Here is an 18,498-nt window from a genome sequence, read left to right on the forward strand (position 1 = left end):
AATGGTCCATGGAAATAGGATGTCTTCTTTGCTTTCCACTTATAAACACTGTCGACTAGCCCGTCTAACGTGAACTTGCACCAGTTGTAGTATTTGATTTTAGATACATCCTGGAGGGATTTCAGTACTTTGAATCTGAAAATAAAGAAGTAGTGACTCAAGCCATGTAAAATGATATTAAAGTTCTAAATGAGATCACAGAATTAATGCTAGGTTCTTTGGGTTTACCTGCACTGTGGATTTTGGGATGTCCACAAAAAACTGGATACAACAAACACCACGAAGTCCATCTTGAAGTTACTGTCTCCTTCTGTGTTCTGTAGAATTTTGTCAGGCATTTGGTAGGTTGAAGGACCTCCACTGTTCTCGAATCCCCATCTCCTTCTCCACGCCGTGAGATGGTCCTTGTACACCTTGTCGTCCGTGTGATTTCCTAAACACTCTGCCACAACTAATTCACATCTGGGTATGTTCAATACACATTGAACATCCTCTTCATCAATCTGCATCTCCTCTCCACTGTGTAGGACGATGCTCCTCCTTCTGGGATTGAATAGACTCACAATGCACCGTGAGAATTGAAGTGGGCATTTTGATATGCCAAGTGACAGAAGGGAACCAAATCCTATGTCCCTCACAGCCTGCTTCTGTTCTTCAGATAACCTGTTAATCAGGTGATGAAGGCCCGATGGAGAGGTTCTGCTCTTGAAATCGACATCAGGGTCACGAGTCCTTCTTCTTTTCTTCTGAACCTGGTTCTCACTAAGTGCTTCATTCGCCGCGTTGGCCAGAATATCCAGTGGTGTCGTGGGCGTGCCTGATGCATCGGGTTTTCGTTTCCTTTGTTGAACACTACATTATCATTCGCAAATTGGATTACTTACCTAATCCAAATATAGTCAAATTTTAACAATTGTAACATTCGCGTAATTACCTTAGTGTGTTCACTTCAGTCGTGGATTCAGTATATGGAACTATTTGCATATCGGAATCCTGATTCTGAGATGTTAAAGTCACATTTAGATTCGAACGACCTAAACTAAGAAAACGAAATATGCACAAGCATGCAACCGTAAACACTTCTTACCATTTTCGCTGGAGCCGAAGATACTAACCGGAAGAGAAATGGATTCGTAGTCGAAATGCCGGAGACGACAGCGCTAGGTCAGATGGTAGAATAACCTGGGTGTATTACGGCCGGATTCGGGCTTCAGATGTTTTACAGTTTTACTTTGCAAAGTGCACTGTTAGTGTGAATGTATTTTCATGAGGCCGTATCGGTTTTCACAAACATGAATAAGGAGTTTCTCATGAACTTCGTACGAGTCGAAGCGATATTCGCTTTTGTAGTGTGAAAGGTAATTATGCATTATGAAAAGTAACATACTACAATAGACGAGGATGTATTCGTGCAGAACTCCGCAATGTACGAATATATCTTCGCTTAGTACATGTCTTTCTTGTTTCACATTATTTGAAAAAAAATTCCCACAAAATGAACAACTATTTGCTTCTCAATGCTGAATAAGCGAACAAATCTTCGATCTTGCAATCTAACAGATCGTATCCAATCAAAAGGAATGACATTTGATTCGATGGTAGCGATTGACTGGCCGTCGTCACAAAGCCTGAGACTTTGTGACAGTTGACTTGACATGTGGAAAATTTTTTGGCGCTTCATTGTACTAATTTCCTTTTTAATTGAGCTGTCAATTAAATTTAATTAATTCTTTTTAAAATATAAATGACAATGTATATATTTTACTTTGACACTCATGTAATAAATATAAGGTTTGTTATGTATGAACAATTTAATATTTCATATAATGTTAATTATAGTAAATGTAATTTTTTTATTTATGACCGTAGTATTCAGCATTTTTTAATATAAATTTTTGGTTTCGATAATAAGTGTAACAAGATAAGATCAAACATCACCTAAACTTTTTAATTAACAATATATAAATTATGATTGATGTTCCCTATCTAAAATAATGAAGGCTGGTCCGATTCGATGTATAATGATTACTTTAAGATATGATGTACCGTACAAAAATATGTCTGTAATGAATTATAAATAAAAATGAAATGTGATCCAGGGGATAGAAATTGAAAAATGGTTTGTAGCGAAGATTTATTCGCGGCGTGTATTTTCCTCCCACATTCATTCATCATTTTGGTCTTCACATACAAGCGTTGGTGTACTTACATCAGGTGTAAAGGGTCTTCTCATGTAGGGGTTGTGTGTTTCACATGTACGTCAACTTAGAATTCATTCAAGCGAAGATATATTCGCTTCATACTAGTTTCTCATAATTTGCAATTTTCACTGAACACGGATATATGTTCGCTTCTTTTCTTCTATAATTAGATGAATGCATGTGTTTAAAAATAGAAAAAAAAATAAGTTGCAACTGTATTAAAATATACTATTTTTTACTTTTTGTGATGTGACAACAATACTGCACACTGTTCAGATTTGACATGTCATGACAGGCTTATTACTTTTACTGAATCCATAGATATGAAACGATTTCTTTATAGGGTTTTATACAAAAACACACTTCTTTTTCAATGATGACATATAATTTCTGCATGATGTGACAATTCAAAGGACTGCCTACTGATCCGCCAGGTCATTTGAGCGAATATTTGTTCGCTTAATGTCAGTTATAATAATTTCATATAATATGAAATAAAGGGAAATTTAAAATACATTTAATTTTGGTCTACACATACACGGTTTAGTGTCTTTCCATGACAGACAAGCGGGCTTCTCATTGTTGTGTATGGGGGGTGTACACGGGGGACAGGTCGAAAACAATTGTGGCGAAAATTTCTTCGCTTATGGAGTTAGTTTAGCTCAGATATCTTCCCTGTTCGTATAGCAAGACTATTATAGTATTATATTGAATATAATTTTATAATTATTCATGAAAATATTTTTATTAATGTTGAAATAATTTATTATCTAATATAATGTGAATGACAATATTGAATTATTTATTTTATTTAATATTATTAAGTGTTATTACTTTTTCGTGAATGAAATTACTTTTTCATGATGTGACAAAGTGACTACACACTGTTCGGATTTGATATTTCATCACGGGAAATTTACTTTTTCTGAATCAATAGATCTAAATATTTTATGAAGAAAACAGATTTTCTGTTTGCTATAAATGTAGGGATTACATGAACAATCTTCGTCGGCAGCATGAAATATCTATTGAGCGTTTTTGTTGAGAGTGTGTGTTTTTTTCATATAGTTTGTTGAGATGTATCATTTGGGAGATTCTCTGTGATGGAAAACTTGTACAATGAAGATCAACTGGTGGAAAACATCTTCAGTTACCACGAATGCTTGGTAACTCAAGTAGAAACTACCGATCAAATGAAGATCATTCGTGTACACTGCTGGTGGGAAGCGCCAACTGTGGGTGATTCCCTGGGATGGAAAACATCTCAAGAGATAACTCAACAGGTGTATGACCCCAGTTATGCGTGAGAGATCCGCTGTGGTTGCTTCAATGGAGATGCCTTGAAGCTGGAGATGCAGATGAATATTGTTAAAATGTACAAATGTTTATGAAACGGGGAAATGTTTATGAAACTTGTAATAAAAATTTGTACGTCGAATTATAATAATTATTTGTTATTTTTATTTTCATGCAAATGTCATTAAACATTAATAAAATAACGAATCTGTTAGAAATAATAAAGTATTATCATATCTACTCTTCTGGCTAAGTATACGTTGCCCATAAGTCATATCATTGCCATAATTTTAAATGTAAGTTTTGGTACGATTCGATGTGTAATGATTATAAATAAAAATTAAATGTGATTAACGGATAGAAATTGAAAAATTGTTTGTAGCGAAGATTTATTCGCGGCGTGTATTTTCCTCCCACATTCATTCATTATTTTGGTCTTCACATACAAGCGTTGGTGTACTTACATCAGGTGTAAAGGGTCTTCTCATGTAGGGGTTGTGTGTTTCACATGTACGTCAACTTAGAATTCATTCAAGCGAAGATTTATTCGCTTCAAATTAGTTCCTAATAATTTGCAATTTTCACTGAACACGAATATATGTTCGCTTCTTTTCATATATAATTAGATGAATTCATGTGTTTAATAATTGAAAAAAAAACATAATTTGCAACTTTATTAAAATATAATATTTATTAATTTTTGTGATGTGACAACAATACTGCACACTGTTCCGATTTGATATGTCAAGACAGGCTTAATACAGTAATCCATAGATATGAAATGATTTCTTTATAGGGTTTTATACGAAAACACACTTCTTTTTTCAATGATGAAATATAATTTCAATACATTTCCGTTCAATGTGGTCGACCTCAAATATGAAGATCAAGCGAATAGTATTTCGTTTCGTAACAATGTTGTGTTTAATATAGAAACTTACAGGCGAATGATTCTTCGTTTTCAAATTCATTAGAGTATGACATGAAAGTGTCAACAATAATATGTAACTTCAAAGATTGGATGCGACATCATCTTCGTTTTCAAGGGTTTTACAGGCGAAGAAATGTCCGTTCGATTTACTGATTAGATCTGTGTAAGGAAGCGAGCAACCAATCGATGGATCAATCTAAGGGGTTTACATGAACAGATCAGTTGTTTTACATTATACTTTGAATTGATCATGACATCCAAATTGCAATCAAAGAATCAAACATAACGACAATGAGTCGATTTATATCACTCCAGAATAAACTCACTACATAATGTAAAATATAACTTCAGACTATAATCAAACATAACTTCATAATATTGTTGAATACACAAAAACATTCCATAATCCGTTTACATAAGTACTGCACAGATTAACCAACAATATAGCTGTTAGATAAATTCATACCGGTTCAAATAAACCTAACTTAAACAAACCTCCTACGCAGGAACAAGGAACCGGACCGGATGAACAAAAGAAAACCAACTGAAGAAACCGAACCGGTCAAGCTACCAAACCGATCAAGAATATTCGGTACGCGACCGAACAGAGGAAGGATCGGCCAAAGCCTAAAAGCCAGATCCATCAAATAGCCGATCAACCCTCAAGACAAACATAACCGGAATAAGCCCGGTCACTTCACTATCAAAAGATATTCGGCCAAGTAAAGAGGCCGACCTGCACAAGAAGACACTTTGGGTATCTGTTGAGAATGATACCAAAGGAACAGACTGAATACTTCCATATCCATGCAAGTCTGAGGAAAGACTGCAGGCTGCAGAAAATAGTACTACCGGATCTTTCTACTTCGGGATAAGCCAGAAAGGAAATCTTCAAAGTACAGACAACTGTCCAAGCAGACAGTGCCTACATTGAGTAAAAGACAAACCCGGCAGGTTTGCTTTACAGACCGGCAGGTCTGAAACAGGATGCCAGGTTTGAGATTGACCGTCAGGTCTGAGGAGAAGACCGGCAGGTCTGAGACACTGAATCACTGCACCGCTAACCAGCCAATCAGATTCAAGCAAGTGAAATATGACCGTTGGCATATTTCACCTATAAAAGGAGGCAGTTGCAGAAGAGTAAATGCGGGACAAAAAGGCAGATATTGAGCAGTTACTAAGTGAGACAAACATTAAGTGCATTTACTACAAGTGATAACAGTGTGGTATTCTAAGAAAGCCTAAGTGCTAAATTCTAAGTGTGTTCTACAATTTCGGTGTGAATTGTAAGAGTGTTATCGAGCAGAAAATAAGTCTCGATCGGATTGTATTTGTATTCCTTAGTGAATATCCTTCTCGCGGTTTCGAGAGGAAGGGGTGACGTAGGAGTTTTATCTCCGAACATCCATAAAACTCTGTTGTGTTATTTATTTTCTGTTGGCTTCCTTACATAACCGACTAACTTAACCATACCGCTCCAAACCAACTCCATACTGACCATACCGAATATCCAGATAACCGAAACCGACCCACCATTCTTCAATTCTCCATCATCCGAAACCGACTCCGCCTATCATACACGTGTATCGCTTCAACTTGAAAGCAAACCTCTTCCGCGCTTGAACCTAGTTCAAGGGTTTGTGACAGGTTGTGTAGTATTGAAACTCCGGTGTTAATCTCTAACCGGATTAATCACCACCCTACGAGCAAGAACCGCTAACCGGTCCAACCCCCGGTCCACCAGCGGCGACCTAGATCCTAACAATAGCTGTTCAACAATACAAATGAAGCTCTAGTCTGATTCATGAGAGGATGACTCGTCTATCGGTCCTGTCAGCGACACGACCTCATGTTCGATGACGGGTGGAATGTATAGCTGAATGGCTTCGTTCACAGCATTGATCCATCGGTTGGGGATGAAAACCGTCAAAGAATTTTCAATTATTGATGCGTACTCTAAGTAAAGATGTTGAGGAGTAAACATGAAGTCCTCCGGAGGATTGTGTCCATTTGAAGGTAGGGGATTCCGTAGGCCAAATTGTCTGTATATGACACTTGTGCAGTAGGAGGTAGTTCCCTGAAGGCCCAACAAAATGATGAATGGAGAACCCCTCATCTCGTACATCATTTCAGTAAACAGATACCACGGAACAATGAACCTAATTGGGTGAATATCCGAAATAAAATTCGGAGGCACGAGTCCATTAACCCTTTGCACTTGTAGATTGGCAAAGGAAGTGTAGGGAATTGAAGGACGGGGCAACCAATGCAACTTGTCTAACAACCAGAGGTATAGAACCAAAGGTGATCCACGGCGAGAATAGTTGTTTTCCTCGGGAACAAATTCGTTAAGACCAAGTAATGTCTCAGCAAGTACCAGGCTAGCCAGGTTTGGGGCGTTTCCCATCAGTGCAGGAACTACCTGCAGGATCCTTTCCGAAGGCCGTCGTCCTGCAGCCGGACATAAAAAAAAATGAGCCAGAACCACAAGCATGATCAGTTTGCTTTGTGTGTGGTTGATGGTCCTCTCAGCTCCCTGGACACGCCAAATGTACTCGTCTATGTTTGACATATTCAGAAATCCATGTTGGAGGGTAAACAAAAGAGCATCAAACATTGTACAGCCATAGAAGCTGTCGCAAATGTGGGCGGCCATATGAGGATCTTGATGGACAGGCAAGATCATGAGTGCAAGACTACCACACCTAAGGATTGAAGCAAAGTCCTCTAGCGTCGGGCATATGTGCATTTCCCCAATAACAAAAGAACGAGAGTCCGTATTCCATCTGCTTTGCATGTGGGCCATCAGTCCGTCGTTAACGTTTATTCGTAATAGAGGAAGAATCTCATCTACATGATAGACACTAAAAGGGACAGGGTCATCGTTGATCTGACTTAAGTATCGCTCCAGCTGTTGCTGCGATAAAACAAGCATGTCTGGGTCAATCTCTACATCCATCTTATGAGTTTTACGCTAAAGGAATGAAGGAAAGACACCGGTAGATAGAGATTTGGGAAGGAGTGAGAGTGTAATGTGAGAGTGAGAGTGAGAGTGAGAGTGAGGGTATGAGAGTGATGATCTTGATACAGCAGTAGTTGAAGTAATAAATGAGTTTTCATTCGTGAATTGACATCAATACATACCACAGGTAGGGGCATTACATGTTGCGAGGATATCTTCGTTTATGAATTGGCAAACATATAGTGAAGAAGATATCTTCGTCTCGGATATTAAAAATATGGATTGCACCAAAAAATAACATAAGAAGATATCTTCGTTTAGGATTTCGAAAATGTATAGTTGCGAGGATATCTTCGTTTATGAATTGGCAAACATATAGTGAAGAAGATATCTTCGTCTCGGATATTAAAAATATGGATTGCACCAAAAAATAACATAAGAAGATATCTTCGTTTAAGATTTTGAAAATGTATAGTTGCGAGGATATCTTCGTTTATGAATTTAAAAACATATAGTGAAGAAGATATCTTCGTCTCGGATTTCCAAAATATGGATTGCACCAAAAATGAACATAAGAAGATATCTTCGTTTATGAATTTCAAAATTTTCAGTGAGGAAGATATTACGGTTGCAAGTTTTTCAGTTTCATGATGTTGACAATATATCTTCGTTTAAGAATATTAAAACACACAGTTAAGAAAATATCCTCGTTTATGATTTTTAAAAAATCGGTACAAGAAGACACATCAAACATCAATACATTATAACTCCATACATTAACATCTGAATTGCAGTCCATACATTAAGATCTGAATTGCATTATAAGTTATAATTCACTATCAAACATCCATACATTAAAAAATGTGAATTGACCTGTGTAAACATAAGAATTACTGTACAAATATAATTCCGTATAAGACATACAAATCCCTAATATCTTGATCTAATTGCAGTCTTTAACTTGAACCTATTGACATTGTGCTCAGACATAAGAATTCGGTATAAATATTTTATCCTCAACGTACTCAAAGCTTCTTCGGCCTTCAAAAGAACAAGAGAAAGTATAAGAACATCTAAAATTGTTCAATGTGGCATACTAAAATATGGTATAACACTTACATTATTTTCGTTGATGTCAATAGACCAATTCTTCGCCGTTCCTCTATATGTTTCCATATGTCTCATTAAGTATACACCACAGTCTGTCTTGTTTGTTTTGTCTTACCAGTCAAGCTTTGGGGCCGTTATCCTGTATTTTTTAACCTTGACAGCCATTCTTTCCATGCCTTGACTTAACAAGAATTTCACAAAACAATCGAGTTGTTTACTCAAAGTGACATACTTGTCCATAATTTTCATTCCATGAGGACGGCCGGAGTTGTCTAGTACAACGATTTTGGAGTCCTTAATATTCACACAAACAAGGAAGAAATGTCGGGAAACGACAACGGGTAGGAATATCTGCAAAAAGAACACAAACATTTATTACTTTATTGCATATTATTTACTTGGAATTGAGGGATATGTACAGACCACGTCAGCGAAGATGAGGTCTTCTTTTGTGACTTGGTAGTTTCTCATGTCTTCTTTAATGGATTGGGAAAATAACGTGGCATCATGCTGCATATTAACCTGCAAAATAAGGGCAGAGCATCAAAGTCATGAACATCAAACAATACATAGCAAAAAAAAGAGATGCACTTACATGTGAACATGATGAGAAACAAATTATTCTTGGTTCATGCCTTGGCAACCTACGGCATTTGAAGTGCACAATTATGGACCAAGCGTCAATCACTTCGCTAGAAATTTCGCGACCCATTTTCATTGAACGAAGTAATTCACGGGTGATATTACCAGGTGCACCTTCGTACAGAACGTCACTACAAAATACATTCATTTAGAAGACCATAACTAAATAATTTCATTTTTAAAATTTCTAAAACAATGCGAACTAACTTACGATCCAGGCAGGTCTTCATCAAACACAAAATCGGCTAATCTCTGTTCCTTGTTGGTTATTTTGTGGTCCAACATATCCGCAACCTGTTGCATGTAAGGGGATCGAAGGTGCACAGGAATTTTTGAGATCTTCCTCTTAGGATATTTTTTAATGTTGATGCGTCCCCCCCATCACCTTCATCTTCATCTTCAGAAGATTCAACGGCCTTAGAAGCCTCAACCTGTTGCTTGCCTTCACCCTGATCAGTTGGTGCAACAGACTGAGCTTGGGGTTCCTCAACATTTTCCTTCCCTACACCATGATCATTTGGTTCAAAATGCTGAGATTTGGGTTCCTCAACCTGTTGCTTGCCTTCACCCTGATCACTTGGTGCAACAGACTGAGCTTGGGGTTCCTCAACATTTTCCTTCCCTGCCCCCTGATCATTTGGATTTTCATGCGGAGATTTTGGTTCATCAACCTGTTCCTTCCCTTCAACCTGATCATCGTCTTCAACAGTGGTTGTCTGCACTTTGTGTGCCCCATCCGGTTCCTTCCATTCACCCTCATGATCAGTTGGTTCAACACTGGGTGAGTCATCTTTGTTGGGCAGAAATGAATCCTCATGTTCGTCCTGCTGAGGAGGGGGTGACTTGGCTTGACTGTGCTGAAATACAGCCTCTACATCTTCTTGTTCAACAAGGAGTGATTCATCTTCAATGTCCTCACGTACATCCTCAACAGATTTCGGTTGAACAGGGGGTGACGGAGCTTCATTGGGCAGAACGGCAACATCGAGATCATTCTGTTCAACGTGATCTGATGGATTTTCTTCATTTGACATCACTGCATCCTCAAAATCATTCAGTTCAGCCTGTGCTGGTGGATTGTCTGCATGGTCCTCCACTGCAGTCTGACATGTGTAATCAACCCGGGGACTATTGACTTTCAAGCCCGCACACTGTAAAGTGTCCCCAAGTGCATCCCTTGTAGGATCTTCCACACCTACATGAACCGGACCATCGATCACCACCTTCAAGTGTTTCATGAAGCCTTCAGACTCTCTGAGGTTCAGGAAACCGGCCTCAAAAAAGGGCTTCGGATCGATGTTGCGTTTCTCCAACTCCCCTGATAGGTAATTCAGCTGTTGGGCTGTATCTTTAAAAGTTTGCAGGATTTTGGATGTCAACATCTGTACATTATGAAAAAAAGAGATCATTAATCTTGAAAACAGGATAATAAAGAACAATGGGAGTCAATTTATAGTTTCCACATACCTCATTATCGTCTTCTTTTAGTTCAACCGAGTCAACTGGATTCTCGGGTTGTTTAACTGCTAGGCGCGCCCTTGCCCTGCCCAGCCCAAAACCACCGGCACGAACTTCTAAGTTGGTAAACTCTAACACGCTGACGTCGTCCCAACAGGAGATAATTGGAAATTTTCTTTCGTAGGGGATACGTTCACCTTCCACAAAAACACCATCTAGGTAGCAAATCTGGAGTAAAAGAGTGGGAAACATGTTAGAAAATATTACATATCTATAAATCATATATAAGAGAGGCAACAATACTTACCGATAAAAGGGTTATAGGTCCATCGAAATATGGATTTTTATCTTTACTTGCTTTTTCTTTCCAACTTCTTACACTGTCAACCAATCGTTGTAGTGTAAAGTGGCACCAGTTCAGTTCCTTTATGTTATCAACCTCCATTAAGGATTTGAGAATTTTGAACCTGAAATGAAAAAAATACATTTGTCAGTATTCACAAATACAATTAGATATACAATAAGTTTGAATACATGTTTACCTGGCTCGTGAATTTTGAACAGGACATAAAAAACTTGAGACAACAAAGACAACGAAGTCTATTTTGAAATCGTTGTCTGCACTTGTGTTACTTAATATCTTGGGGATCATAGAAAGTGTTTCGGGAGCTTTTGAGTCTTCACCGGTCCATCTGGTCTTCCAATCCCTCAAGAAATTAAAATAATCGGGGTCCTTAGTCTTGTCCAACCCAACGGACTCGACTACGTTCATTGCCCCTCTAGGGAGGTTCATCACGAGCTGTACGAGATCTTCATCGATACGGATCTCATCACCGTTGGACAATACCAGAGAACTCTTATCCGGGTCAAAACATTGGATTACGTGTCTGGAAAAATGAGCCAGGCACTTGGAGACGCCCATTGTAAGAAGAGAACCAAACCCGATTTCCTTCACGGCTTCCCTCTGTTCTACGCTCAATTTAGGAATGAGTTGAGCGAGGCCATGAGGTGATGATCTGGTTAGAAATGTCAGTTTACGTTTCTTGATGGTTTGGGTTTTTTGGGGAGATGGGGGAAACTCTTCATCGAATGGGGTAGTAGACGGAGAAATATTAGTGGTTTCTGGGGGTGGTTCTGGTAACTCTTCATCGACTGTTGGAGTGGATGTAGGAATAACTTTGGTTTTTTTTTTAGGGGGAACAGGTGGTGGTAAAATCTCATCAGTACCTGCAGCAACATCAGTAGCTTCGACAGCAACTGTGGAAACTGATTCAGCAGTCGATGACGACTTAGTATTCGTCTTCGGATTTCTCTTCCTCTTCCTTTCATATGTCCTCGAAGTCATTAATTTTGGTGGGATAGCATAAATCAGTATTATACGAAATAAATTGAATAAACATGTGTAAAATTAGTATAAACACAATAAGATTAACATACCTCTCTGGTTTATTGCTGGGATTGACGTTGGATGCCGGAGTGGGTGCAGTTTCGGTTTCGTTTATGCTCCTACAAACTTGCAAGACGACCTCTCGGGAGTCGATGGGATGATCCACTTCCATGTTATTGCCTTGGTTACCCGACATGTTCAGAAGAAATCCTTGTAGTATAAACGAAATATCTAGGGTTTCGACGTTCAGTGTTTGGATTATCGCCGGGAGATAGAGAGAGAAGAATATGAACAGTTGCTTATGAAAATGAAATTGAGGGAGAGTCGGCTTGTAGCGGGAAATTGAAATTATATCAACTAGTCATGGAAGCGAATAAATATTCGTTCGATATCGTAAATTCAAAAAAAAATAATAAAATTAAATTGAAAATAAAAACTATTCATAGAAGCGAAGATTTATTCGCGGAATGTAAATGCACGGGTAAGTGAATTTACATGACAGGCAAGTTGGCTTCTCATGGGAGGGGAGGTGGTTTTACATGAAGGTCAGGCTAAAAATATTTGAAAAGAAGAAATCTTCGCTTTCAATCGTCTACTCGAAAAACAAAATTGAAGCGAATATTTGGTCGTTTACTGATTGTCATTTTAAATTAATTAAATTAACATTTATTAATAAACGGAAAAAAAAAATATTAAAAAAATCTAGCCGGTAATTGAGGCGAAGAATTGTTCGGTTGCTGCATGTCATCTTCAATTAATTGAATTAATATTTAATAAACGGAAAAATAAAATCCATGTCATTTTGGTATTTACATAGACGGGTAAGTGTCTTTACATGGTAGGCAAGCGGTCTTCTCATGGGTGGGTAGGGGGGTTTTACATGAGGTTTTTATTAGAATTAATTGAAGCAAATATATCTTCGCTCATGAAGGTCTCCAGCCAAAAAAACTTAAATAAAAAAAAAGGAAAAAAATCTAGCCGGTAATTGAGGCGAAGATTTGTTCGGTTGCTGCATGTCATCATCAATTAATTTAATTAATATTTAATAAACGGAAATATAAAATCCATGTCATTTTGGTCTTTACATAAACGGGTAAGTGTCTTTACATGGTAGGCAAGCGGTCTTTACATGGGTGGGTAATGGGGTTTTACATGAGGTTTTTATTAAAATTAATTGAAGCAAATATATCTTCGCTCCTAAGGGTCTCCAAGCCAAAAAAATGAAATAAAAAAATTAAATAAAATTCCTAGAAAAAAATGAATGAATTAATTGAAGCGAATATTATATCGCTGCATGTGTATTTTAATAAATTAAATTAATATTTAATAAACGTAAATATAAAATCCCTGTCAATTCGGTCTTTACATAGACGTGTAAGTGTATTTTCATGGAAGGCAGGCGGTCTTCTCATGGGTGGGTATGGGGGGTTTACATGAGGGTCATGGCAACGGGCGTGTAGATCTTCGCTCCCATCGCATCTCACCCTTCCCTCTGACACGGTCCCGGAGCGAAGATATCTTATCTGTTTATCATCTGAATATTATATTATTTCCTGGCGTTAACAGGCGCTTCCGTTAACGGCGTCTTGTGTGAACCCGGGCCTAAACCCGGATTCCGGATTCTCCCTCCCTCCGTCTCCTGCCCAGATTGATTTATTATTAAATTAATAATGCTGCAATCTGATTGGTCCGCCACAGGGGAATACGGCAATCGGTAGCAGAAGATCTGAACTGATTATTTAGGAGTATCATGTTGTTTTTAAGTTAGAAGTAGGATTAAAAAATAAAACCCTACATGCGCAGATGAATTGAAAAAAAAGAAATATATTACATCTTTCTATTTTTTTATTTTGTTTGGATAGAAATGATACCATTTACAAAGATCATAAAAACATTAACACCTTTTTTAAATGTTGGGTATAGGGATGTAAATGAGCCGAGTCGAACAATATCATGCTCGAGCTCGGCTCGTCTAGTATATATTCGGACTCGAGCTCGGCTCGAGATCGTTTCGAGCTTTTACAATCGAGCTTGAGCTCGGCTCGTATGGATTTATTTGAGCTCACGAGCCGTTCGTGCTCGGCTCGTTTAAAGCTCGTTTAGAAAGCTCGTTAAGAGCTCGTTTATAAATTGAACAATGAAATGAATGCAACATTAAAATTATAAATATAATCATGTAATAATATTAATTATTATAATATATATTTATATATTACTATTTTTTTAATAATTTACAAATTATATTTAAACAATATTATAATCGAACGTGTTCGTGAGCCTATAAACGAACTTGTTCGCGAGCTTATAAGCGAACTTATAAACGAACATGTTCGTGAGCTTACGAGCCGAATATCGAGAAGTTCAAGCTCGGCTCGTTTAAATTTTCGAGCTTTTAAACGAGCTTGAGTTCGGATTGTTAAGACTAACGAACAAGCTCGAACGAACTTTTTGTCGAGCCGAGATTCGAATAGCTCGCGAGCAGCTCGGTTCATTTATATCCCTAGTTGGATACATAAATTCCAAATCTCATCCAAATCTAATACTTTCCCGTTATTATATTTTGTTTTCATTATTTTATAAAATTTAGGCATTTTACATTAATTTTATTTTCACAAACTCTAAAATAAATAATAAATACAAAATTATAATGACAACCAAATTGAAATAATATGTATAAAATCATACAAGATTTTTTTTCAAAACTATATAATTTTGTAATCCAACAACTTTAACTTAATTTAATATATGAATGACGTGTAATATAAGTCTAATTTAATAATGTATATTTATAATCATTTATTTATATAGATATAAATGAAAATATATTGAAAATAATAAATTAAAATATAAAACTTATTTTAAAAATAAAAATACTAAACATGCTACTCTATAACTGTTTTTTATTATATCCTTATAAATTTAATCAAATTTCTTCTATATACAATTGTGTATAAATTATTAAATTTTCCAATTTTTCTCTACACAAATAAAATAAATTTAATTATTCTTCTATTTAATATAGATTTTAAATAGCCAAAATGAAGACTTAATTAACAAAATAATAGGATAAATATTTGACTCCCAATTACATTACTACCGATTACTAGAAGATTATTTCAAACTCATAAACAAATTAAAGATTAATTCAAACATAACAATGCTTCTCATAGACTAAACCCTAAACACTAAATCCTAGCATTCAGTTTATTCTTTTGCAAACTCTAAGCTTTTCTCTCAATTTGACGAAGACTTTTAACCATAACGAATTGGTCAGAATATCTGTTGTTTGATCATTAGTTCTGCAATGCACTAACTTGACAACACTATTTTTAGTAAGATCTCTCAAGAAATGAAATCTGACATAAATATATTTGCTTCGACCATGAAGAACATGATTCTTTGACAATTTGATAGTTGAACTGTTATTACACATTATTTAGTACTTCCCGACTGTGCCAACCCAAATTCCTCCAGAATTCTTCTCATCCAAATGCATTGACAACCACAATAAGCGGTTGCAACGAATTATGCTTCTGTCGTGGATAACTATGCTTTTGTCGTGGATAACGTTACAACAAGTTGTTTCTTAGATGCCCAAGTTACAACTTCTCCATTCAAAAGAAATACATATCCGCTTATACTCCTTCTACTTATACTCCTTCTATCGTCTATGTCTTCAGCATAATCACTATTCGTATAGACTGTTAATTCTCCAACAACTCTCTTTGCAGAACAAACTGAATGATAACGTACTTTTTAGATAACGGAGCACTATTTTTGCAGCTTGCATGTGTTGTTCTGTAGGAGAAGCCACATATCTATTAAGTAAACATACCATGTACATCAGGTCTGGTCTTGTGGACGTGATGTACATCAAGCTCCCTATCAATTGCTCATATAGTGTTGGATCCACTTTGTTTCTTCGCCTTCCTTTGAGAGTCTTGAACCCAACACAATTGGATTCTTAACTACGTTTCCATACTATAGATTGATTTTCCAGAATTTCTCCAGCATACTTCCTTTGATGAATAAAATTCCCTTTTGCATCTTGAACCACTTCAACCCCTAAGAAATACTTCAATCTTCCCCAATCGGTCATGTTGAATTCCTCTTTCATAGATGATTTGAACTTTTCAAGCATAAACAAATTATTCCCCATAAAGATCAAATCATCCATGTATAGACTGTGAATGAGCATTTTGTTACCTTCTTCAGTTTTGACAAATAGAGTATGTTCGTATTCGCACATTTAAAACCCTTCTTTGCTGAAGTATGCTTCGATTCGGCTATACCATGCGCGAGGAGCCTGTTTTAGACCGTATAAAGTCTTTGTGAGTTTATATACTTTATGCTCCTCTTCTCCTTTTATGTACCCTTGTGATTGCTCATCATACACATCTTCATATAGCTCCCATGAAAAAAGACGCTTTTGGCATCCAACTGATAGATACACAAACTTTTCTGAGCCGCCAATGCTAAGATCATGTGTATAATGTCTCATCGTGCTACTAGAGCAAATACATCATTGTAATACAACCCTTGTTGTTGTGTATAACCCTTGGCTACGAGTCTGGTCTTGTGTTTGTCTATTTCTCCTTTCTCATTTAACTTCGTTATGTAAACCCATTTCACCCCAATTATCTTTGCTCCCTTAGGCAACTCCGTAAGAGATCACGTTTTGTTTCTTTCTATTAAATCTAGTTCAGCCTCCATTTATTTTATCCATTTGTCATCTCCCTTAGTTTCATCAAACATGGTTGAATCTACAAAAGAAATAAACATGACCATATTGGTGATCTCTTCTTCTTCAAAAAGCTTTTCCCCGGTTATGTAATCTTGTAAATAAGTGGGTGGTCTTCAAGTCTTAGAGATTTTAGGGATCTCCTCTGGTGTTTTTGCTACATCTTGTGGTATGTCCTTTGATGTTTCAGCTATATCTTGTGGTAATTCACCCTCATTATGATTTGACTCACACTCTTCCCAGATCAGTTGTTCATCGTTTTATTTCTTTGGATGACTTTTCTGAGTTCTAACCTTTTTTCTTTTTCAAACACAACATCACGACTTGTCACAACTTTCTCTATGACTGGATTGTACAACCGGTAACCCTTCGATCCATTGCTCACTCCGATTAGTACACATGTAATACTCTTAACATCCAACTTCTTTCTTCTATGATTTGGAACATATACATGAGCAAAACAACCAAACACTCTAAAATAATTCACCATTATTTTTACTCCACTTCACATTTCTTCAGGTGTCTTTTCTTTAAGGACTGATGTTGAACTTCTGTTTAGGACGTGCACTACCCATCTTACTGCTTTGGCCTAGAAATTCTTAGGGACTTCTTTGTCCTTTAGAATACATCGTACCATGTTCATTATGGTACAATTCTTACGCTCAACTACTCTGTTTTGTTGTGGTGTAAATGCGGTTGTGAGTTGTTTGTTTATTCTCATCTTTTCATTGAACATCTTAAACTCGTTAAATGTAAACTCTCCTACTCTGTCAGTTCTCAAACAAACCAATGTTTCTTCGGTTTGTCTCTCAACTTGTCTCCAAACTTTTCTATGTCATCAATGAAAGTAAGGATGTATTTCTTATCACGGTTTGAGGCTGGAGATATCGAACCACGAAGATCTGAATGTATTAATTGCAATCTCCTTGATGAGCGCCACAAACTCTTCTTTGGAATGGTTTGCCGATGTTGTTTTCCAACTAAACAACTGACACAGGTTGCAGTTTCCTCTATGTTCTTTAGATGCGGTATACCCTTCACCATATTATGATAATTTAATGTTCTCATCCCCTTATAGTTGAGATGCTCGTACCTACAATGCCAAAGCTGAAACTCATCTGTTGTGGTAGTCTGTAAGCACTCTAACACAACATTCATTTGATTTTTTTATCGCTATGATCTTAAACAGTCTGTTCGTTCTCATCTTTGACTTTATGATCATACCCAATTCAGGATGAAATAGCTTGAAGTCTCCATGCTTCATTCGAACTTTGCATCCTTTCTCGAGAAATTGTCAACTACTAAATATATTGTTTTTCAAGTCAGGTACATAATAAACATTAGTGACCGTACATAATCTTCCATCCAATTGTAGGCTCACGTTCCCTTTCCCCATCACTCCCAATTAGGAATTGTTCCCTTAGCTTCACTAAATGACAAAAAAAATGTCGAGTGCAGAGAACCTTTCCACACATGTGGTTGCTGCAACCTAAATCTAGAAACCAAACTTTTCCATTTTCTCATCTCTTGTGAGATCTATTAGTAACGTATCACAAGCCATCAACAACATGTCACCTTCTTTGCCATCTACTTTTGCGTAATTGGCTTTTCCACCCCAACTTGGACATCCGTATTGAAAATATCCGAGTTTGTGACAATTGAAACACTCTATAATTTCTTTGTTGAAGATCTTCCTCTACCTCTTCCTCTTCCTTAGCTTAATCTTCCTCTGCCTCTACCATCTCGATATTTATAAGTGACTTTCAGCAC

Source organism: Impatiens glandulifera, chromosome 2 (assembly GCF_907164915.1).
Source record: "Impatiens glandulifera chromosome 2, dImpGla2.1, whole genome shotgun sequence".
Lineage (NCBI taxonomy): Eukaryota > Viridiplantae > Streptophyta > Magnoliopsida > Ericales > Balsaminaceae > Impatiens > Impatiens glandulifera.